Genomic DNA, 26255 nt, shown 5'->3' on the forward strand with positions numbered 1-26255 from the left:
AAAATATTTTCTTAAGGATGGAAACATAAATTTTGTATTTATTTAGAATATACCTTTTCTTTTTTTTTCCCAAGATCAAAGCTGAGAAGTTGAACCCTCTTCTTTTAAAATAGGAATTATTACAATAGGGGCAATAAGTTTAATTTTCCATCAGAAAAAAAAGATAGGAAGTTTTATATGCATTCTCATGTCATTTGTGAATGAAGACACTTCTCTATCATCCTTTACAATCTGTGTGCCTTTTGTTTGTTTGTTTGTTTGTTTGTTTGTTTGTTTTTCTGTATATGGCACTGAATAAGATTTCCAGTTCAGTATCAAACAGCAATAGTGAAAGGAGACATTTTTGCTTTTGCTTTGTTCCTAATATTAGGGGGAACCATTCTTTTTTCACTCCTAAATATGTTAGAGATAACATTTTTTATTTAATTTTAAACATTGGGGCGCCTAGGTGGCTTAGTTGGTTAAGGGTTCATCTCCTGACCTTTCATGAATTGGAGCCCCACATCGGGTTCTGCACTGACAGTGCTGAGCCTATTTGGGATTCTCTCTCTCTCTCCCTCTCTCTCTCTCTCTCTCTCTGCCCCTCCCCTGTTCATTCTCTCTCTCTCTCTCTCTCTCTCTCTCTCTCTCAAAATAAATAAATAAATAAAATTTAAAAAAATTAATTTTGAACATAATTGATAGATTCAAGCAATAATAGTAACAATGTAGTTTAGTAGGACTTAGTATGACAAAAAAATAACACAAAAGACTACAAGAGGAATGGAATTACATGCTTATAAGATTATTAATTATATATGAAGTGCCATTATATTGTTTGAAGGTAGATTGTGAGAAGTTAAAATGGATATTATAAAACTTATAGGAAAGAGGGTAAAAGGGATAAAGTACATACAAGAAAATTAAAAAAATTCATAGCAATATGGCAGATGTAAACCCAAAGATAACAATAATTATATTAATGAAAATGGTAAACATTGAAGGTAAAAGACAAAGATTATCAGAATTGATTTAAAAAAAAACGACCACCAAACTCCATGCTGATTTAAAGCAATCTATTTAAATATAAAGACTCAGGGGCGCCTGGGTGGCGCAGTCGGTTAAGCGTCCGACTTCAGCCAGGTCACGATCTCGCGGTCTGGGAGTTGGAGCCCCGTGTCAGGCTCTGGGCTGATGGCTCAGAGCCTGGAGCCTGTTTCCGATTCTGTGTCTCCCTCTCTCTCAGCCCCTCCCCGGTTCATGCTCTGTCTCTCTCTGTCCCAAAAATAAATAAATAAATAAACTCAAATAGGTAAAAGTAAAAGAAAAATAGAAAAAGATATACCATGTTAGTGCTAAGCATAAGAAATTTGGAATGGCTTTATTAATGCCAAAGTAGATTTCAAAACAAGAAACATTACCAGAGAAAAATATATTCATTTAATTATGACAAAAGGATCAATTTACCAAAAACATACAATCTTAAATGTTTATATATACAATCATCAAACCTCAAAACAAATGAGGCAAAAATTGACAACTAAAATGAGAAAACGGGCAAATCAATTATACTTTAAGTTCAACTATATTCTCTCAGTGATTGATAAGACAGAAAAGCAAATGAAGTTATGGAATATTTTAATAACACCACCAACAATCTATTGGACCTTATGAATACATAAAATAGGTGGTATAATAATAAGTAATATAATTATAATAATAAATAATTATATGAAATTATTATATATCTAAATAATCTACCCAACAACAGTTAAATATAAATATTTTCATGTGTAAATAGGACATTCACCAAGATAAAACATATTCATGCTCATTCATAAGATAAATCTCAGCAATTTTAAAAAGAATGAAGTCATAAAGTTTGTTTTTTTTAACCATAGCAAATTTAAGTTAAAAATCAATAATGGAAAGCTTCCTAGAAAACCTCAACATTTGGAGATTAAACAATACATTTCTAAAAATTTGTTGATCAAAAAGAAATTAAAAAGAAAATTATTATATATATATATATATATATATATATATATATACTTTTTAAATTTAAATCCAAGTTAGTTAAGATAAGGTGTAATAATGATTTTGGGAGTAGAATTTAGTAATTTAGTGATTCATCACTTACATACAACACCCAGTGCTCATCTCAAGTGTCCTCCTTAATGCCCCTTGCCCATTTAGCCCATCACTCCACCCATCTCCCCTCCAGCACCCATCAGTTTGTTCTCTGTATTTAAGAGTCTATTATGGTTTGTATCCCCCTTCTGTTTTTATCTTATTTTTGCTTCCCTTCCCTTATATTCATCTGTTTTGCATCTTAAATTCCACGTATGAGTGCAGTCATATGATATTTGTCTTTCTCTGACTTATTTCACTTAGCATAATACACTCTCATTCTATCCACATTGTTGCAAATGGCAAGATTCCATTCTTTTTGATTGCTGAGTAATATTACATCATATATATATTCATCTTCTTTATTCATTCATCTGTCGATGGACATTTGGGCTCTGTCCACACTTTGACTATCGTTGATAGTGCTGCTATAAACATTGGGGTGTATGTGCCCCTTCGAAACAGCATACTTATATCCCTTGGATAAATACCTAATGGTGCAATTGCTGGGTCGTAGGGTAGTTCTATTTTTAATTTTTTGAGGAACCTCCATACTGTTTTTCAGAGTGGCTGCACCAGTTTGCATTCCCACCAGCAGTGCAAAAAAGTTTCTTTTTCTCTGCATCCTCACCAACATCTGTTGTTGCCTGAGTTGTTAATGTTAGCCATTCTGACAAGTGTAAGGTGGTGTCTCTTTGTGCTTTTGATTTGTATTTCCCAGATGTTGAGCATTCTTTTCCGTGTCTGTCAGCCATGTGGATATCTTCTTTGGAGAAGTGTCTATTCATGTCTTTTGCCCATTTCTTCACTGATTATTTGTTTTTTGGGGTGCTGATTTTGATAATTCTTTACAGAATTGGATACTACCCCTTTATCTGATATGTCATTTGCAAATATCTTCTCCCATTCCACTGGTTGCCCTTTAGTTTTGCTAATTGTTTCTTTTGTTGTATAGAAGCTTTTTATCTTGATGAGGTCCCAAAGTTCATTTTTGCTTTTGTTTCCCTTGCCTCTGGAAAGAAGTCAAGAAGTTTGCTGTGTCTGAGATCAAAGAGGTTGTTGCCTCTTTTCTCCTCTAGGATTTTGATGGCTTCCTGTCTTATGTTTAGGTCTTTCATCCATTTTGAGTTTATTTTTGTGTATGGTATAAGAAAGTGGTCTAGGTTCATTCTTCCGCATGTCGCTGTCGAGTTTTCCCAATACCATTTGCTGAAGAGACTGTCTTTTTTTCCATTGGATATTCTTTCCTTCTTTGTCAAAGATTAGTTGACCATACATCTGTGGGTCCATTTCTGGGTTCTCTATTCTGTTCCATTGATCTGTATGTCTGTTTTTATGCCAGTACCACACTGTCTTGATGATTACAGCTTTGTAATACAGCTTAAAGTCCAGAATTGTGATGCCTCCAGCTTTGGTTTGTTTGTTGCTGTTGCTGTTGCTGTTGTTGTTTTTGTTTTCCCAGGATTGCTTTGGCTATTTGGGATCTATTCTGGTTCTATACAAATTTTAGGATTGTTTGTTCTAGCTCTATGAAGAGCCAGAGAATGCCACTGGTATAGGAATAAACCAAACAGACAAAGAAGTGGAGCGCTGTTAAGGAACAGACCCATAAATTTTTGCAAATTGATGTCAAAGTAAAGGAGGCATCCAAAATTATGAAGATAGAATTGACTATTTCATAAATAGTGTTAGACGGCTGAAAAAAAAAAAAACAAACCCTGAATTATGTGAGTAATGTTTTCAAATTAAGTACCTCAAAAGCAAACTCACACTGGTTTCAGATAATTTATTGGCTTACCCAACAAATGTTTAGGGGAGTACTGAATTCATGTGTGGCTTCCTGCCACAATGCATACAATATTATTAGGATCTGGTTGTCTTAATCTCTTAGTTTTGTTCTGCTATTTTTCCATGTATTGGTTCCACTGTTAAACAAGGTCTTTGCCCACACTACAGCAGCTCTAAATGTCATATTTCTCTCTTCACATCCAGTGAATAGTCTTATAATTTAAAATAAATTGAATTTAATCAATTATAATTCATGATATTAATAGACTAAAGAGAAAAAATTATGTAATTTTCACAATTGAGGCAAAACACGTATTTGATAAAAGGCAAGCTGTCATTATCTAAAAGGCATTATTAGCAAATTAAGAATAGAAGACGACTAACTTGTAAGATATATATACCAAAACCTACAACAAATTTTGTACCTAATGGAAAAACTTTTAATGCGTTCCTTATAAGATGAGGAACAGGACAAAAAGGTCTACTAACACTGCTACTATTTAACATGCTATTGGAGGTTCTGGCAAAGACTATAAAGAAAGAAAAATAAATAATATATGCAATAGAAGATGAGATATAAAACTGACATAATTTGCAGATAATGTGAACACCTATTTAAGAGAAATTTGGTTCTCTAGACCAACGATAGCCAAATAGAAATTAACTTTAAGATGATAATGCAAAAACAGACACATAGACCAATGGAATAGAATACAAACCCCAGAACTAGACCCACAAACGTATGGCCAACTCATCTTTGACAAAGCAGGAAAGAACATCCAATGGAAAAAAGACAGTCTCTTTAACAAATGGTGCTGGGAGAACTAGACAGCAACATGCAGAAGGTTGAAACTAGACCACTTTCTCACACCATTCACAAAAATAAACTCAAAATGGATAAAGGACCTGAATGTGAGACAGGAAACCATCAAAACCTTAGAGGAGAAAGCAGGAAAAGACCTCTCTGACCTCAGCCGTAGCAATCTCTTACTCGACACATCCCCAAAGGCAAGGGAATTAAAAGCAAAAGTGAATTTCTGGGACCTTATGAAGATAAAAAGCTTCTGCACAGCAAAGGAAACAACCAACAAAACTAAAAGGCAACCAACGGAATGGGAAAAGATATTTACAAATCATATCGGACAAAGGGCTAGTATCCAAAATCTATAAAGAGCTCACCAAACTCCACACCCGAAAAACAAATAACCCAGTGAAGAAATGGGCAGAAAACATGAATAGACACTTCTCTAAAGAAGACATCCGGATGGCCAACAGGCACATGAAAAGATGTTCAGCGTCACTCCTTATCAGGGAAATACAAATCAAAACCACACTCAGATATCACCTCACGCCAGTCAGAGTGGCCAAAATGAACAAATCAGGAGACTATCGATGCTGGAGAGGATGTGGAGAAACGGAACCCTCTTGCACTGTTGGTGGGAATGCAAATTGGTGCAGCCGCTCTGGAAAACAGTGTGGAGGTTCCTCAAAAAATTAAAAATAGACCTACCCTATGACCCAGCAATAGCACTGCTAGGAATTTATCCAAGGGATACAGGAGTACTGACTGATGCATAGGGGCACTTGTACCCCAATGTTTATAGCAGCACTCTCAACAATAGCCAAATTATGGAAAGAGCCTAAATGTCCATCAGCTGATGAATGGATAAAGAAATTGTGGTTTATATACACAATGGAATACTACGTGGCAATGAGAAAGAATGAAATATGGCCTTTTGTAGCAACGTGGATGGAACTGGAGAGTGTGATGCTAAGTGAAATAAGCCATACAGAGAAAGACAGATACCATATGGTTTCACTCTTATGTGGATCCTGAGAAACTTAACAGAAACCCATGGGGGACGGGAAGGAAAAAAACAAAAAAAGAGGTTAGAGTGGGAGAGAGCCAAAGCATAAGAGACTGTTAAAAACTGAAAACAAACTGAGGGTTGATGGGGGTGGGAGGGAGGGGAGGGTGGGTGGTGGGTATTGAGGAGGGCACCTTTTGGGATGAGCACTGGGTGTTGTATGGAAACCAATTTGACAATAAATTTCATATATTAAAAAAAAATAAGAGCATAATGCAATAGCAACAATAACAATAAATTGCTTTCTTAAAAAAATACATAAGACCTCTGTGAACAAAACCTCAAAGCTGTAAATAACATAGAAGATGATTTAAATAAAGAGGTGTTTCATGCTTTTGCGTATGTCTCAATATTATAAGAAGTCACTACTGTCTAAATCAACCTAAATAAATATTCAAGGGAACCACAAACAAAATCTGTTGTATGTTTTGAAGAATGATTACTCAAAAATTTATTTCAGAAAAAGAAATGAGCCACAGATAGTTAACCTGTAAAAGCAAAAGAGAGTCTCTGGCCTCCCTTAGCTCGTGGAGGAACATGGCTGATAGGCTCACACAGCTGCAGGACGTGGTGAGTGCCCTTGCAGATCAGTTTTGTAATGCCATTGGAGTGTTACAGCATTGTGGCCCTCCCGCCCCTTTTCCTGATGCTCAGACAGCAATGAACGAAGATCTGCCAACTAATCCTACAGAAGAATACGTCTAGCTTTTTGCCGCACTGATCGCAAGAACAGCAAAAGACATGGATGTTTTGGTCCATTCATTACTCAGTGAAGAATCTACAGCTGCTTTACATACAGGCTGCTAGCTTGTACAAGCTGGAAGAAGAAAGCCACGAAGCTGCTACATATCTGGAGGATGTTATTTATGGAGGGGACGGGCTTCTGGAATAGATAACAAAGCGCACTTGCTCCTGTTGCATAGTCACAACTGGAGACGAGGAGTAGTACCCATCCCCAGTCTCTCCCAGACCCACAGTACCAGTACATACCTTGCGGTTGAGAAAATAACTATTTCAGTGTCATTAAGAATTCTGCATCAGACGTAGGTGTAAGCCTTACCAACAGTTACAGAAGCATTAAGCACTATGACACATGTTACCTTTTTAGCTATTTTTAATAGTCTTCTGTTTTCACTCTTGATAAATAAGGCTTTAAAATTGTGATTGAACCAGCTTTAAAACCATCATTATGCCATCTTTTTTTATTGTCTGAATGAAATTATTGAGGCAGATATTGCATTAATGGTTATAATATAATTAAACAGATGTACTTTAAAATTCAAAAAACATAAAAGATTAAAAACAAAAGAGGGAAACTTGTTCTACCAGATATATTAAGATATTCTACAAAAGAGTAATAACTGTTATATGCTATTGGTGCAATAGCATGTAAATGAACCGCTGACTATTCCAATGAGTCCAGACACACCTATATATGTATGAGAACTCAATGTATGATAAAGGCAGCACTACAAAACAATCAAGAAAGCTGTCAAGACCAAATGTTGCAGAGCATTTGGTTCAATGGGAATTCTTATACTGGAGGGAGTGTAAATTGCTACAGCCACTTTGGAATGAACATTACTATGATACAACTTTTGCATAGGTGCCCTGAGATTCTTATATAACTATGTTCATAGTAGCACTGTGTTCATAACAGAAAGAATAGGGAAGCCATCCAAATATCCATCAGTGAATAAATAATGAGAACCAAAAAAAATTATGTTGATTCAACTTTATTCACAAGACAGTATACATAGTAATAAAATTAATGAATTACAAATATGCCAAAAAAAGATGAATTTTGGAAACATGATGTTGAGTGAAAAAAGTGAGTCAGAAAACTATATAATATATGATATCACATATATAATACCACAAAACTGAACAATGTATTGCTAAGAGGTGTGTGTGTGTGTGTGTGTGTCTATGTGTGTGTGTGTTAGATGATACTAAAAAAGATCAAAAAACAAGTTCTCTGGAACTTCTAGCCTGCCTTATCCACTCCAAAGAAATCCCCTAGGCATGGTGTTACATATACACTTGCAGGAATACTCCATCTGCATTTACAGGAATACTCCATCTGCATTTACAGGAATTGTGAATACCAAGGGAATGTAGGTGGGCACTGACGGTGTCTGCTACACAATGATACTTGAACACAAATTGAAGAGAACAATGACTTCTAGGGTAGAAACAGGTATGTGCAATAGGGGAGAGCACTTAGTAGATAATATCTGTGACCTTCTAGTTCTTAAATTTCAGCTGGTTTGTGTTGTGAATTTTATTATTATGCTTCACATTTTACATATATTTTTTCCAACACTTTATTAATATGGTAAAAGGAAAATAAAGCCTTTTTTTTACATGAAAAAGTTAAAAAATAAGAGTTCCCAATTAGGAAAAAAATGTTTCCAGTTACAAAAACCTGTTAATTGCCCAGTCTGTTTCCTGCAGAGTACAAATATGAACATGTTATATTTTTTCTTCAATAATTTACTTTTCCTTTTTGGTCTCTTAAGACATTTTGGGTAGGATATATAAGCTTGATTTTGTTTTCAGGTATTAAAAATCCAGTTGATTCTATCTTATAGATAGTTCAGTGCTCACCTTCTCATGGCCAGTGCCTGCAAGATAGCAAATGGAAAGGAGTTGCCATGAGGTGGACATTTTCATTCCTCTTGCCCCACAATGTCTCTCCTCCTTCCAGCATCTCCTTGGTTGGGAAAAGAAAGGAAGCATTAGAGAGAAGGGGTAAAGGAAGGTCTTACTAGCTGTTATAGTCCACTTTGGGTTGATAATGTCCTCAGCACAAGCAGGTGCCCATTTGCTTCTCACTGAGCCATTTGGGAAGCCCCAGGAGAGGAGTCTAATTGTTGCTGTTCACTTTCCTCATGTAGAAAACTCTCCATGATCTCCAGCCCCCCTATTCTCCCACAGTCCTTGATACGGGTTAGAGGAGGTAACTGTTATGTGATGTCAGTTGACTGAACAACTGGACCCAGGCAGTAAGAGTGTCCTCATCCCTCCCCAGTGTTTGAAATGTAAGCTGCCTCCCCTGTTCCCACGATGGGAGCCATTTTCAAGGACATAGCCTTAAGAGAGCAATATGTTGCTGAGACCATTTGGATAGTATACATGACTGAATCCAGTTAAGGCCTCTATATAAACTGTTAAGATTTGGCAGGCAGGTGTGGAAATCTACTCATCTCTAGCTGCCCAAGATGAGCCTCCTAATTAAATTCCCTGACTTATTAAACCTACCACCTACCAATCTCGAGTGGCCTCTGTCTTTGGTGTCTCCCAGCCCTCTTTCTACCCTTATGGGATTACACCTGGGAAGCTACTGGGGTTTATGAAGCAACAGTATACTCCATAGCCTCTGGCTACCGGGGTTTTCTGATCTGGCAGTGTTTTTAAGAGAAGTGCCAGGAAAAACAGTGGAAACTCAGATATCTGCCATGTCTCTTTTACTTAGGAATGCCTGCTTTAGCAAATTGGCCTGTATTATCTTATTTAATTCTCATGACAATCCTATGAAGGAAGTGCTATCTTTACCTTTATTTTGCAAATGAAGCAAGTAGAGCTTAAAGATATTGAAAAGCCTGCAGCTAACCTTTGAATGCTGGGGCTGAAGAGAACCAAAGTACTCTGACTTTAGAACCTGAAGCCAAATGATAATCAATATGATGTTTGGAGGAAATGAAATCAGACAAATGGAGGTATTTTCATCCAGGCCATGCTCAGATATGATGGGTCATTCCTGTCTACAACAGAAACATTACTCATTTTCCTTAAAATTCAGTGTCTATCATCCCTGAAATGTGGTGGTTGTTTAATTCCTAGTCTCTAAATGTCAACACTTTGCCCTTTGGCTTATCTTTTCTAAATTTCCTGTCTATTAACATTTTCTTTAGATATGTTTACAAACATCAGTTAAGCTACAGTTTTATCGTGATTAGAATTGTGTATGTATTTTTAAGAGGTAATTTTGTCTCTTCCAAATATGAATTATTTAGAAGACATAGTGCTATTTCTTACCTTTGTAACTACATAGTTACAATATCCAAGTATATGATTACATATGTAGGAAAACCACAATGTCTACAAAACAGATCTTGGAACTAAAGACTATTTTTAGAATGGCCTCATGATACAAAATCAATATACAAAAGTCAATCACAATCTTAATTATCAGCAAAATTGGAATTTTAAATTTTAAAAATACCATTTACACTAGCACTCTAAATATGAAATCTTAGGAATAAAGCTAACAAAATTTGTACAGAATTTATATGCAGAAAACAAAAAAAAAAATCATTGATGAAAGAAATCAAAGAAGACCTAAATAAATGGAGAGATACACTATGTTTATGTTTTGAAGACAATATTGCTAAGATGTAAATTCTCTTCGATTTAATCTGTAGGTCAATGCAATTCTAATCAAACCCCCAAAGTTTGGGGGGTTTTTTTGGTTTGTTTTTTTGTTTCTTAGTATTTACAAATCACTTCTAAAATATGAACAGAAAGACAAAGAAACAGGATAATCAAAACAGTTCTGAAAAATATTTACATAGAAGACTGCCACTACCTGATTTCAGGACTACATATAAGTTATGATAATAAAGAGAAGAACGAATATATGGCATTGGTGAAAGAATATGCACACAGATCAATAGGACAGAATGGATATTGGTAATTTGTGTCTTCTATTTTTTTCTTGATTTATCTAAATAGAGGCTTACCAATCTTATTGATCTTCTCAAATATGAGAGCAGGACTAGCATTTGGATCTGATTTATATTTCATTGATTTTTCACTATGACCTTTATTATTTCTTTTCTTTTGCTTGATTTGTGTTTCATTTGCTTTATTATTTTTTACTTTTCTAATTTGTTAAGGTGGAAGCTGAACCAATTGATTCAGGATCTTCATTCATTCCCAATATAAATGTTTAGTGACATAATATTCCACTGCTTTTGGTTCATCCCCCAAATTTTACCATTATGTGTTTTAATTTTCATTCAGATAAAAATATATTTTTAATTTCCTTTTTGATTTTTTTCTTTGACCAATAGGTAATTTAGATATGTGTTATTTACTTTCTGTGATAGTAAATTTTATATGTCAACTTGGCTAGACTATGGCATAGTGACCATAGTCTGTTTGGGCAAACACTAGTCTAGATGTTGCTGTAACGGTATTTAGATGTAACTTACATTTACAATCAGTTGAATAGAAATAAAGCAGATTGAAGAAGGCACTTGTTGGAATGAGTACTGGGCATTGTATGTAAGTGATGAATTATGGGAATCTACTTCCAAAGCCAAGAGCACACTGTATGTATTCTGTATGTTAGCTAAGTTGATAACAAATTATATTTTAAAACAAAACAAAACAAAACAAATGAATAGATTATCCTCCATAATGTGAATGAACCTTACACAATTAGTTGAAGGCCTTAAGAGAAAAGACAGGTATCCCAAAAAAGGCATTCTGCTTCCACATTGCAACATAAAAATTCTTCCTGAATTTCCAGGCTTCAGACTCAATAATGCACTATGATCTCTTACCTGAATTTCTACTCTGCTGGCTTGACAAACAGATTTCAGATTTGCCAGGCCCCACAATTACATGAGCCAATGAGCTAAATCTTTAAAACCTCTCTCTCTTTCATCTATCTATCTATCTGTCTATCCATATGAAACCATATATATATATATATATATATATATATATATGAAACCATATATATGAAACTATATATATATGTATGTGTATATATATATATATATATAATATATATATATATATATATTATATATATATATATATACTTCTCTGTGACTATATCCCTTTTTTTTTCCAAAAGCTATAAACCCATTCATAAAGTTATCTGAACCAAGATATCCCAGTGTGCCTGTACCTTTTATAAACATTTTATATATTATATTAAGATGCAAAATAGTTGACATTAGCTGTTACACAAGGTAAAATCTGAATAATGAATTATAAAGACCATATTTATATGTGCTCATAAACATAATCACCTATTTATTATCAATGTTAGGATATAAAATGGCGTGTATGCTGTAAATTATGTGTATATGGTTTGTGTTTTCCCCACAAGATCATTAGATGCTAGTGCAATTATTGCTTAGCACCATCAAAAGAAAACAACCTCAGCTAAAGTTTGGTAAAACACACTTAAAGTTAAAAATACTTATTTCAAAAAGAATATGGTTTCCTGAAAGCATTAAGAGACATTACTTTGTCCTCTTCTAACCTGGATGTCTCTAGTTGTAGGCAGAAAGAGGCCATCTTTTTTCATTTATAGAGAAAGGGGACCATTTTCCCAGGAGTGTAGTAATCTATTGTGTAAGTCAGCTTTGGATGAATAACAACATGGGAGGGCAGCAGTTTTTCTTTGTGTGCTGGGGTTTATAACATGCGTGGAAGTAAGTGTTGGACAACAACACAAATGCCAGAAGGGAGAGATCAAAGGATACTCTTGTAAGGAACTTATGCTCAAGGTAAAGTGGGATAACATTACTTACAGGTAGATGAACTAGGATGAGTTAAAGATGTACTCCATAAATGCTGATCCAATCACTAAAGTAACAAAAGACAATGTTATAACTAGTAAATGAACAAAAAAGATGAAATGAAATAATAGAAATAATAAAAAATACACAATGCAAAAGAAGACAGAGGGAAAAAGGAGAAAAAGCAGATGAGACAAATAGAAAGCAAATAAGAAAGAAAAAAGAAGAGATGGAATAAATAGAAAGCAAATGCTACTGCTACTCAAAAGTAAGCTGAAGAGACTATACTAATATCAGAACAGGTAGATTTCACATCAGTAAAAATACAGTCATGCATAAAGTCATCTCATAAAAATAAAGGGGTCAATTCAAATATTAATATAGCAGTCCTAAACATTTATAAACTTATGAACAGAATTTGAAAATACTGAAGCAAAAACTGACAGATCTGTGATGAGACTAGGAAAATTCACAATTACAGTGGGAGATTTCAGCTTCCCTCTTGCAAAATGGACAAAACAAGTATCCTATATAATGGAATACCACATCAGTAAAGATATAAAAATTTGAACAACACTCTCAAGTAACTGGACCTAAAACACATTTCTGGGACATTTTACCCCAAAACAGCAGAATACACATTAGTTTCAAATGCACACATAATATTTGCCAAGACTGTCATATTTGAGGCAGAAACAATTCTCACTAAATTTAAAAAATATTTAAATCATATAAAGTGTATTGTCTGACTATACACACAATACAATAAATATAAAGTATATTTTCTGACTATAATCGAATGAATTAAAAATCAAACATAGAAAGATCTCTTGAAAATCCCCAAATATTTGAAAACTTTTTTAGTCAAAATTCTCTAGGGAAATAGAACCAATACACTGTATCTACATCTGCACCTATCTTTGTATCTATCATCTGTGTATATCTATCTATCTATCTATCTATCTATCTATCATCTATCTAAGTGTTCATCCATGTTGTACCATGTATTAATACTTCATTCTTTTTTATTATATTGATGATTCTTGACCTTTTTTCGAACTAAGGGGTCCTTTGAGAATCTCCTGAAAGTTGAGACTCCCCTCCCCTGAAAACACACGTATATAACAGTTTCTAAGGGTTCCTGAATCCCTTGTAATAAATCATTGGGTTCATTAATTACTACATGAAAGACAGTGAGATATATGAATAAGTGAATAAATCATTTCACTATTTTAGTGACTAGAAAGATGTAATTGCATGGTATATGTTGTCCCATTTATAGGCACTTTAATGAGAAAACTACAAGCTATTGAAGAAAACTACGAGATTTTTTGAAAATCATGCAATATAATCTGAATAAATTCAGAAACATGCTCTTTCAGTACTTGATTTTAGATAGTCCTTAATAGTCCTAAAGTATCAATCCTTTCCAAATTTTTGTGTACTTATCTCTATCTACGTATCTATCTATCTATCTATCTATCTATCTATCTATTTAATGCAATTAAATCGTATTTGGTGTAATGCTTAACAAAGTTTTTTGAACTGGAAAAAGTCATTCCAAAATTCATAGAAAAAAATAGATGTGTGAGAATTTTCAAGAGAATTGCATTACCAGAGAATAAATATTATTAAAAAGCAATGGTGATTAAAAAATATATAGTGATGAAAAAAATATATACAGAAATATCAGTGAAAGATAATAGAAGTCCTAATAATGGATTCACATATGAAATTCAATGAAATTCAATGAAATTCAAGAATACAAAATTCACATGTGAAACGGGGAAAGAAAGTGTTATAAATAATATTTTAGGACAATTGTCTCTTAATTCAGAAGAAAATGAGTATGTAATCCTATTTTATACTACACTTAAAAATAAATTCCAAATTTAGTAAAGAAAAAAAAAAGAATAAAGTAACAAAGCATGAAAAATAATATGGGCAAGTATATTTATAACCTGAAGTGAGGAAGATCTTCCTAAGCATTAGAGGAAACTGGGAGTCATAAAGAAAAACAATACTTGATTTGAATACATACAAATGAAAATTTCTGTATGACAAGAGAACATTTACTGAAGTTAAAAAAAAACAGGAAAAAGGAGTAACACAAAAAGGAAGAAGAATCAATATTCCAAAAATTAATTTTAAAGAACAATAAAAGTGGGCCATGATTATGAATAGGTATTTGATAAACAAGGAAATATAAATGGCCAATCACCAAAAATAATCTATCAGATAGTGTTCAGAGAAGGGAAGCAGAAATCACGACAGGCATTTCTAACAGGAAGGAATTTATTACAGAAAATCAAGTGCTTACACACTCACTGAAAGAGCTGAGAGAGTCAGGAAAGGCCACTCAAGGCTCTGAGCTTCACCGCTAGGCTCCAGTGAATGAGGAAGTTGCTGCTGTTGCCAAGGCCAGGACTGTGGTAATCTCTCTCTGATAGTCACAGCTGCCATGGGCACAAGTGAGAGATTTGCAGAGGATGCTGTGCTTGACTTCAAATTTCTTAGCATTGTGGTCTAAAAATATGCATGGTATCATCTCAATCCTTTTTCCTTGTTGAGGCCTGATTTGTGACCCAGTGTGTGATCTATTCTGGAGAATGTCCTATGTGCATTTGAAAAGAATGTGTATCCTGTTGCTTAGGATGAAATGTTCTGAATATATGTATTAAGTCTATCTGGTTCAGTGTGTCATTCAGAGCTATTGTTTCCTGGTTGATTTTTTGTTTAGATGATCTGTCCATTTCTGTAAGTGGGTGTTAAAGCTCTGTATTATTATTGTATTATTATCAATGAATTCCTTTATGTTTGTTATTAATTGTTTTATATATTTGTGTGCTCTCAAGTTGGGGGCATAAATATTTATAATTGTTAGATCTTTTTGTTGGATAGTCCCCTTTATTATGATATAGTACCCTTCTTCATCTCTTGTTACAGTCTTTGGTTTAAAATCTAGTATGTCTGATATAAATATTGCTACTTCAGCTTTCTCTGGACATGCATTTGCATAGTAACTGTTTCTCTATCCTGTTACTTTCAACCTGCAGGTGTCTTTAGCTCTAAAATCAGTCTCTTATAGGCAGAATGTAGATGGGTCTTTTTTTTTTTTTTAATCCATTCTGCCATCTTATGTCTTTTAATTAGAGAATATAGGCCATTTACATTCAGAGTAATCATCTGGAGATTTTATGTGTTCCTTTCTAGTCTTTGTCACTTTTGGTCTTTCTTCCTCCCTCAAAGAGTCCTCTTTAATATTTCTTACAGGACTAGTTTAGTGGTCACAATCTCCTTTAGCTTTTGTTTGCCTGGGAAACTCTTTATCTCTCCTTCTATTCTAAATGACAGTCTTGCTGGATAGAGTATTCTTGGCTGCATATTTTTCCCATTCAGCATATTGAATATATCATGCCACTCCTTCTGCCCTGCCAAGATTCTGTGGAAAGATCTGCTGCTGGCCTTATCTGTCTTCCCTTGTAAGTTAGGGACTTCTTTTGTCTTGATGCTTTTAATATTTTTTCTTTATCTCTATATTTTACAAATTTAACTACAATATGTCTTGGTATTGGCCTGCTTTTGTTGACTTGGATGGGAATTCTCTATGCTTCCTGGATTTGAATGTCTGTTTCCTTCCTCAGATTAGGGAAGTTTTCAGCTATAATTTCTGGGAGTAAACCTTTTCCCCCCTTTTCCTCTCTTCTTCTTTTGGGACTCCTATGATACAAATGGGTATTATGTTTGATGAAATCACTGAGTTCCCTAAGTCTATATTGGTGATCCAAAGTTTTTCTTTCTCTCTTTTGTTCAGCTTAATTATTTTCCATAATTTTATCTTCTATATCTCTTATTCATTCCTCTGTTTCCTTCCATGCTTGTGGTCATTCTATCTAGTCAGTTTCAAATCTCAGTTGTTGCATTTTTCATTTTCACCTGACTAGTTTTTAGCTCTTTTATCTCTACTGCAATGGACTCCCTGCTGTCTTCTATGTTTTCCCCAAGTCCAGATAGTATCCTTATGATTGCTGCTTTAAATTATGGACAGGAATATTGCTTATATCTGTTTTGATTCAATCACTGGCCATGACCTTTTCTTGTTCTTTCTTTTGGTATGAATTCCTCCATTTTGGCTTTTTGTGTATGTCTCTGTCTTCTCTGTGTTAGAAAAGCCTGGTATGCTTCCTGCTTCTGAGAGTAATGGCTTTATGAAGAAGAGTTCATATGCGGTCCAGGGCTTGGTGCCTCAGGAAGTGTCTCTGGTATATGCTGTGTGCACTCTTCTGCTGTATTATGGCTGCTCTATCCCCCAGGTTAGTCCTCTGCATAGTTTCTCCTGCAGTGGGGAGTTTTTGGACCTTGTCCAAAGTGTGGTGAGTTTTACCTAGGTGTGCTCTTGTTGTTTGTTAAAAGAGATCAGATGCTATTTCCAGATGAATGCTATTTACAGCTAAAGATTTGCAGAGCTCTGTGGTCAGTAGACACAATGTGTGTCACGGGGTGGGGGGGGTGGGGGTTGTGCTGGTCTTCTGGGGCATGGGCCCACGGTGCTGGTTTTCAGGCATACTTGCCCAAGAAAAGTGGTACTAGCAGAGCATAGAGGGATGGGACTTGATGTAAACAGTTTAAGCAGCTAGTATTTGTGCTGTACTGTTTACTGAAGTTGGTTTATGCTGAGGGGCTGGAGAGGGAAATGGCACCCACTGGCTCCTTTGTCCTCAGAGAGGCAGTGCCCCCTCTCTCAGATGTGCTCCAAGAAGAAGCAACTGTCTCTCCCAGTGTGTCTTTGTGGATTCTCAGATTGCCCCATCTATCTCTGTGTAACCTGCCTGCCTTCTCTACAGGAGCACTGCAATGCCCTCCATGCTGTATTCCAACCACATCATGGACCTCTAAAACTCTAGTCTTTGAGCCCCATGAGTTGCAAATAATCACAAAAATCAGCCCCTCTCATTTCTCCAGTCAGTGGATTTTGGGAAGTGTTTTCCTTGTGCAAAACCCTGCATGCTCCTCTCTCTCTAGCCTCTCTCCACAAGACAGGCTCTCTCCCCTCCACAGCAGCCCCAATCCATTTCTCCCCAAAACCACATCTCCACACCTCCTACCTTCAATGATGTGGCCTCTTCTCTCCCTCTAGTGTGCAGTTTGTTCTGTCAGTCATCAGATCAATTTCTGGGCATTCAGAATGATTTGATATTTATCTAGCTGTATTCAAGGAATGAGGCAAGCATAGGGTCCTCCTACTACTACAACCCTTACTTTGAGTTAAACTCATGCATCTGCCTACCATTGACCAAAGAACAACTTCTGCTTACCTTACACCTTCCAAATTCTCAGAATTCCAATATCTAGTGTTACAAGGAAGAAAATAGAGGGGCACCTGAGTGGCTCAGTCAGTTAAGCCTCTGACTTCTGCTCAGGTCATGATCTCGTGGTTTGTGGGTTGGAGCCCCATGTTGGACTGTGTGCTGTAGGCTCAGAGCCTGGAGCCCATTTCAGATTTTTGTCTCTCCCACTCTTTCTGTCTCTCCCCCCATTTGCGCTCTGTCTCTCCCACTGTCTCTGTCAAGAATAAATAAACATTAAAAAAGAAAAAAGAAAACAAAAGAAAATAGAATGGGGAGAAATGGTAGTAAGTGCCAAGATCATTTTCATCTGAAAATGTTATGAATGCAAAATAAAACAAACCAGATACTATTTTTTATCAGACTGAAAAACATTTAAAAAGTTGAGTACACCCAGTACTAGCATATAATCTCAAACATAATTACTGAGAGAGAAAATTATAAAAATTGTTTTTGCAAAATACTGTGGCAACAAACACTTGTAAAAAAATCTAATTTATTTATATTATTTATTAAATTATTTATTTAGTCTAGCAATTCCATTCTGAAGTACTCTCCCTTAAAAACTATAGAAATAGTATATAAAGATGCATGATTTCAACATTATGCAAAATATCAAAAAAATGTAAGCAATTCCAAAAGAAAAAAATGTAAGCAGTTCCACTAGGTGGAAGTTAGTGCATATATTATGGAACATTCATTCCATGGAATAGTATTCAGCTATTAGAAAGAATTAGGTAGATCTACACATAATGACCTAAAAAGACAAATATGACATATTTAAATGAATACTTTATACCTATATACACATATACCAATATGTATTTATATATTAATATAATATTCTCATATAAAAATACATGCACATTTCTCACATAAAATTAGGTGTATTTGGATATGTCTTTATATATTTGAGAAAACTTAACAAGGTTATAGGCCAAACCAACACCAGAAGTTACATATGTGTGATGAATGTGTATGGCAAATTGAATAAGATATTTTAAAAATTACTTTGTATATTCTTTTAAAAAGCTTATTAACATTTAGTGACTTGGTTGCTATTGTGATACATTCCAGGCCCAGACTAATGGCATAATCAAAGAAACAGCAAAAAAAAAAATATTTTCAAAATAACTCTTTCTTATTTGCTTTTCTTGAAAACTGAACGGCAGACAGAGATCAAAATCACACTTCTTGAAATCTCTTATCACTTCCTCAAATGCAAGTGATACCATGGTTCTTTCTTTTAAACTATCCCAAATTAAGCCTATGCACAAAAACCTTGACCTTTTTCACTCAAACAGCCATACCACACCACGATTCTATATAACCAAACCCCAAAGAGCCAATCTTGCAAATGGTGGTTTTACCAAGTATAGTATATTTGATAATATTTCCAAAATAAGTGTTCCTTACCCCACAATTACATGGGAATTGTATATTTCCCTGACATGTTGAAGTTGTATTTGGCCATGTCACTTGTTTTGGCCAATGGAGGCACCCTCATGTTTCCACTTGTCCTTCTGAGTACTTCCATTTTTGACCATAACAAGACCAGGCTGGTGAAAATTGCTACCCCTCAATCAGGGTCCCAGTTGACTCACACATTGTTGTATTGTAGATGTTGTCCTCCTTACTTTACCTGAATTGAGCAAATTCTATCCTCATAACAACTTTTTAGGTAGGTAAGATTATTGCCTCTATTTTACAGATGAGGAAGCTGAAGCAAATTTACAGCAATAGATGAGATTTAAATATACTCTGCTTCAGATATTGCTCTTTGACCAATGATATATTTATTTTATTATTTTAATTAACCATTTTATTTATTTATTTTTTAAATATTTATTTTTAGAAAGAGAGAGATAGCAGGAGAGGTGCAGAGTTAGGGGCGGTGGGGGGGGGGGTGCAGAGGATCCAAAGCGGGCTCCACACTGAGAGCAGAGAGCCCAGTTCAGGGCTTGAATTCATGCACTGTGAGATCATGACCCGAGTTGAAGTCAGATGCTCAACCAACTAAGCCAGCCAAGCACCCCTGACATACTTATTTTAATAATGCTTTTATTTTTTTTTAATGTTCCAAAAAATCATTCTAAATTTAATCCTAAAAAGTTTTAAAAGTTTTGTGTTTCAATTTTCAATCTTTCAGCCATCTGAGAAAAATTTGTTTGATATGGGTGTCCCTGTTAGCCTGAAAATGCTGATTAAAATGTCCTCAGTACCAGGTACTTATTTTTTCTATAGATGAGATACATCTCTTTAGACTTTATTTTTTTTTTTTTGGTGTTTATTTTAGTGCCATCATTTATAATTTAAATCAAAGCAGTTGGCAGCTGTCTACTCCTGATTCTCTAGGCACTATTGTAGCAATATGTATCCATATGTAAATAACTGGATAATAATATTTATACTATAGAAACAGAAACATATTCATACTTGATGCTGAAAAATTTGTTTCAGTTTGACAGGCTGAAAGCTCCCTAGTAGTCTCAAATTTATCATAAAACCAGACCACAGAGTTTTCCCATACCCATACGGCTAACAGAACCCCAACAGGAGGCACCAATGAGGAAATGTATCCATAAGTTTGACTGAAGATCATTAAGAACTTGGAATGAAAAGGAGGAGGTAAAAAGAGTAACTGAAATTGCTGACATGACCAGTGTGCTTTATAAAACCCACTAACTAGAAGTTTATACTTACCTGTTTCGCTTTTGGATGACAATATAAAAGATAGAAAAGTATGATATATAATAGATTAGAAAGAGTTCATCTGTCACTAAGTTTTAAAAATACATGAAACTAAACCTAGATTACAGTCTGAGAAGAAAATAATTCACTTTGAAAATAAAAAGGTGAGCTAAAATATAATTTAGGTAATTTTTAAAAATCTTATTTTATGCAGTGTTTTGTGTACAACATATCAGTATTTTTATTGTGTCTGCTATATATAAAAGATTAATTGAATTGTTCATGGAATATTCAAGGCTTGAGGGAACATAGCCTTTAATGGAAGTATAAACCCAATACTCTTTATGGATTATTCATTGCTTACAGCTTCTCATAGCATTTATATAGTTATATATTTGAGGCACTATGCAATTATTTCTAAGTTTTGGATCATCACTTGCCAGTGACCTAGCTCCATATTCTTATATCCACTTAATTGGGAGAAAATGTGAAGTTGGAGATTGAATGAAATAGGCTTTCACACAAAATTAAGAGATGTGATAAGTTTATTATTTTTAGATGTCATAGACTAAGCTAACAACTTCTTTCTTTGAATTATAATTAACTGAAGTATAATGTGTTCTAACTCTGGGTGTTTCTAACATTGGCACAGCATGTTCTCAAATAGGAAAAAAATACTCACTTTTGTGAGGACATATTAATAAATGAAGGCCAAATTGTGCCTCTAAACTTGTATTTGTGTGTGTTTGTGTGTATGTATTCATTAACCACCCATCTCTCAAGGATGCATTCCTCTTGATGCCCCATGAATAGCACTTTTCCTAATAAGACTACATTTTCAAGAACATAATGCACAGCATATCATCTATTATTTCCAGCATTTGCTTCCTGGAAATTGTAGTCTTCTAATGGATGTACAAATAGAGTAGATGCTGGTGCAATAAGGAAGGAAAGGAAAGGGAAGAGACTACATGTTGTTATGGCAAAAGAGGATAGGTGAGGGAAGGACACTGTTTATGCATAGAATGACTTCTGCAACCAAACGTTAGATGCTATCTCCAGAGGTCATTCAAAATTGTATATATCTTCTTTTGGCCAATAATACTTTTCTGGCTCAGAATGAAGGGCATACATACTACTAGTTTATTCTTACCAAAAAAAAAAAATCCTCAATGAAAATACTGCAAGTAAAAAATTTCCAAGGAGGGTCTATTTTTACTCTTTCTTTTCAAGTGCACATGCAGTGTGTGTGTCTGTGTGTGTGTGTGTGTGTGTCTTTAAGGACATTCCTATGGAAAGTCAAGGAAAGTGTTACAGGTCTCCAAGTCTGCTGTTCAAATTGTCTGTCCTCTAACTTTCTGACATCGGAAGGTAGCTAAAGACTGACTGTATATGAATATGAGCCTAGTTTCTGGGTCTAGATCTAAGAAGATGAAGTATGCCACTGTATCAGAGAATCTAAGGGGCTATAAGAATATTGCATCTATCTTATCTGACAACAAATGTAAGACCTGTATAGATCTCTTCTATTTGAAAATGAGTAATAAAGAAACAGAAACAAGGATAACAATACAGAGCCTTGGAAAACATTTTGCTGCCAAGGGAAAAGAATCACTGAGGAGAAAACACTAACTTTGAAAATGTCTTAACATAGGAAACAGAAGAAGATTTTATAAATATGCTTCGTGTCTTCCAAAACTCAAATAGGTTTCTTCACAGTGTACTATAATCAAGGAACAGTTGAAAGTAAAGGCAGAAATGAAAAGGCATATGGCTGAAAGAGAAATAATGCAAGGAAATGAGAATGGGTTAGCAGAACTAGGCCCGCACTTTAAAAAGTAAAATCATAGGGGTGCTTGGGTAGCTCAGTCAATTGGGCGTCCAATTTCAGCTCAGGTCATGATCTCACAGTTTGAGCCCTGCGTCAGGCTCTGTGCTGTCAGCTCAGAGCCTGGAGCCTGCTTTGGATTCTGTGTCTCCTCCTTTCTCTGCCCCTCCCATGCTCATGCTCTGTCTCTCAATGATAAATAAATGTTAAAAAAATTAAAAATAAAATAAAATAAAAAGTAAAATCATAGATATTATAAAAATAAATAACTGATATCAGGGGAGGTGAGAGAGACTAATAAAATAGAGCAAATGCCAGGAAGCATCATCTCCATCAAAAAAAAGAAAAAAAGCCAGCAGAATGGGAGAATGGGGCTGAAATCATGTGTGGCAAGGTGGTTGTTGATGCCTGCTCTCCCCTTCTTCAAAGACACAAAGGCTGAATAACAGATGGCCTCACACAAAAACAGCTATACCAGATTGACCTGTGTGATATTGCTCTGTTCATAGCAGCCAACAGGGAGGGAAAATGCTTCCTTTTGTTATTGTCCAAACCAGCCTGACACAGTAAGTTTAAGGACTGATAGTATCATGAGATATCAATCCAAAGAAAATTCTAAATAAAATATTAGCAAATAAAATTGAAAGTACATGTTTGCCATGATTAAGTAGACTCTTGCTGGGAGTGGAAAGATGATTTAATGTAAAGCAATCTATTAGGATCCACCATTTAGTATGTCCAGACTGGAGGAAAATTATTATCTTCATAGACTAAAAAGTATTAGATAAGATTTAAAACATTCATTTCAAATATTCCCATTAAAATAAGTACACAGAGATAGCTACTTACTATGATGAATAAATATACATAGGTATATGTATGCAAAATATAAAACACTAACATTAATATGTGTGTTTGTATATACATCGGTCCAAAAGTTAACATCAGATTGAATGTTTCAACAATAGAAACATTCATATTAAAACCAAAAAGAAGAAACATGCTCATTACTGCTACCATCATTAATTATTTTGGCAGATTTAGCCAAGGTAAATAGCAAGCGAAAGAAATATGAAGCATAACATTTAAAAGGAGAATGCAATATTTTCATTCATGCAGATAACTATTATTATATGCTAAAAATTATAATAATTTGTCAAGTTATTAGGCACAAAGAAATCAGTAAGTATGCTAGATATATAAAGATGTATGACATTTCTATATATAAACAGCACACTGTTAAAAATATAATAGAAATAAAAGTCAAATTTAAAAGAAACATTCCATGCAAAACACTAAAGAAACAACTTAATGAGAAAGGTAGTATATTTATATAACAAAAAATTTTTAATGTTGCTAAGGGACATTAAAAAAGATCTGAATAAATGCCAAGATTTATTATAGTCTTGGATAAGACGAGACAATATTGTAAATATGGCAGTTCTCTAAATTTTAAAATCAGGAAAGCTAATTCTAAAGTTTATTTAGAAAAACCAAGTTGCTGAGAACACCCAGAAACTTTGAAAAAAGGAAATTAAGAAAGACTAATCCTACCAGACGTTATAATATCACAGCAATTAAAATTCCACTAATATAAAAATATATGCAATAAAGGTGGAGAAAGGATGGATTAAAATAAACACTGCCACATTCCTTTTATCAGATAAAGCTTGAAATATCAATGATTTAGTAAAACCATAAAACATCTAAAATGAAATATGGGGAATATTTTCCCCAATCATTGCAGAATTAGGAATGCTTTATGAGGTATAATCCCCAGACACCATAGGTGAAGACTGATTCATTTGACCATATGAAAATTAAAATCTGCATAAAAACATGAAGTCTAAGGAAGAAAAATAAGAAAAAGTACAATACATTTGACTAATGGCTAATTTCTTTCATCTTTGTAGAGATATTTCAAATCAATATGATAAAAACAGCAATAAAGAATATGGACAGAGGACAATTCTCAGAAAATGAAAAACAGTAGGTGTTTAAATATTTTTTAAAAGTTGCTTTATCATATAAAGATATGCTAAATGGAAGTGATGATATCACTTCTTAATCTATTATTTTAAGAAATGGAAGAGATATTTGAAAAGTCACACTGTTGGAGAGCAGATGGGAGAAAAGGCATTCTCAGACACTACTAGTAGGAGTGTAAATTGCATAAACTTTTTGGAGATCAATTTTGTAAGGTCTATCAAAATTAGAAATGTGCACTCTTTTACCTAGTGGTTCAACTTTGAGTAATATCTACAGTTATACTGGCAAAATTGCCAAATGACACATGGACAAGTTTACTGAAGCGTTGTGTTTAATACCAAAAGACTGGATTATATAAATGTCCAGCAGTGATTTCTTAGCCAATTCAGGCTGCTATAAACAGAATACAATAGACTAGGTGGCTCACATAACAAGCATTTATTTTTCACTGTTCTGGAGGCCAGGGGGTCTTGAGATAAGGGTGCCGGTGTGGTCAGGTTCTGGTGAGGGCCTCCTTCTGGGTTTACTCACATGTCAGAGAGCAAGAATTTGGGTCTTCATCCTCTTATAAGGGCACCAATCCCATCATAGTGGCTCTATCTCCACCTCCATGACTTATCCAAATTTAATTATCTCCCAAAGGTTCTACCTCCAAATAATATCACTTTGGAGGGTAAGGCTCCAACATATGAACTTGGGGGGGGGCATAAAAATTCAGTTCATAGCAATGGTCAAATAAATTGTGGTTCACCCATGTAATGACATACTTTGTAGTAGTGAAAAAATTTTTCAACATCTTTATGCAGCTTTTTCCTTGGCTTACAGAATTTAGTTACCAGTTTTTTGTGAATCTATGAGGAAAGAATTCTCTCAGGTTTTGTTTGTTCAAAAATCTTAAACTTACCTTCATTTTTGAAAAATAATTTCATTGTTCAGCAGCAGATTTCTTTCAACATTTTAATATTTTGCTTCTTGTTTTGGCTTGTTTGTCTTGAAGCTCTTATTTTTCTGTTGCAAAGTATTGCATCCATTTCCTTTTGACAATTTACAATATTCTCTTTGTCTGATATGCCTTAATGCCATTTTCTTTTTATTTTCTTGCTTGGTGTTTGTAACAATTCTTAAATCTATCAGTGATGACTCCAATTTTCAATGTGTAGAATTCTTAGCCATTACCTATTTCAAATATTGCCTATTTTTCATTCTCTCCTCTACCTGGATACTTTAGTACAAATACTTTAGGATTTTTAAAAAATCATTTACATATATCTTGCATGCTTTTTTTTCTGAATTTGTCATCTTATTTGCCCTCTCTGTGCTTCAATCCAGATGTTTCATATTGACCTTTCTCCAAGTTCACTAATGTTCTCTTCAGCCGTATTAATCTGATATTAAATCTATTAATTTCTTAATTTGAATTACTTTATTTGTGCATTCTAGGGTATCCATTTTGCTTATTTATGGATTTCAGCTATCTACTGAAAGTATATATTTTAATATATATTTTTAAAAAGATATTAAAGTTATTTTGGGGCTCAGTCAGTTAAGCTTCCGACTTCGGCTCGGGTCATGATCACACGGTTCGTGGGATCAAGCCCTGTATTGAGCCCTGTGCTGACAGCTCAGAGCCTGGAGCCTGCTTTGGATTCTGTGTCTCCCCAACTCTCTGCCCCTCCCCCACTCTCACTCTGTCTCTCCCTCTCTCAAAAATGAATGGACATTAAAAAAAATAAAAATGAAGTTATTTTAAAGTCTAAGTCTAGTTACTCCAATGTATGTATCACCTATGGGTCTGTTTATACTGCCTATTTCTCTCTTTCTTTCAGTTATTTAATACTGTATCTTATCTTATAGGAATTTCACTTTGTTTTGCTTTTAATGCCAGACAATGTGTATGCACATTGAGGATCTGGATGATGTCTTCTTTCTTCATAGAAGATTTACATTTCGTTTCTGGCTGTCAGCCTGATACAAGAGTAGATCACCTTAATCCAGTGTGGATTGAGCTGTTGAAAAACCAGGTTTCAATCTTTGGGAGAGATAATCTGTTTTCTGTTTATCCTGATTTGCAGGATGTAACCCTTCAAAAATC

At 34.6% G+C, this 26255-nt stretch overlaps 1 pseudogene; it reads left to right on the top strand.

The window, feature by feature from the left end:
- The first annotated feature begins 6302 nt into the window (after window positions 1-6302).
- Window positions 6303-6538, top strand: LOC115519762 (annotated as a pseudogene).
- Window positions 6539-26255: the final 19717 nt, after the last annotated feature.

This window comes from Lynx canadensis, chromosome C1 (genome assembly GCF_007474595.2).
Source record: "Lynx canadensis isolate LIC74 chromosome C1, mLynCan4.pri.v2, whole genome shotgun sequence".
NCBI lineage: Eukaryota > Metazoa > Chordata > Mammalia > Carnivora > Felidae > Lynx > Lynx canadensis.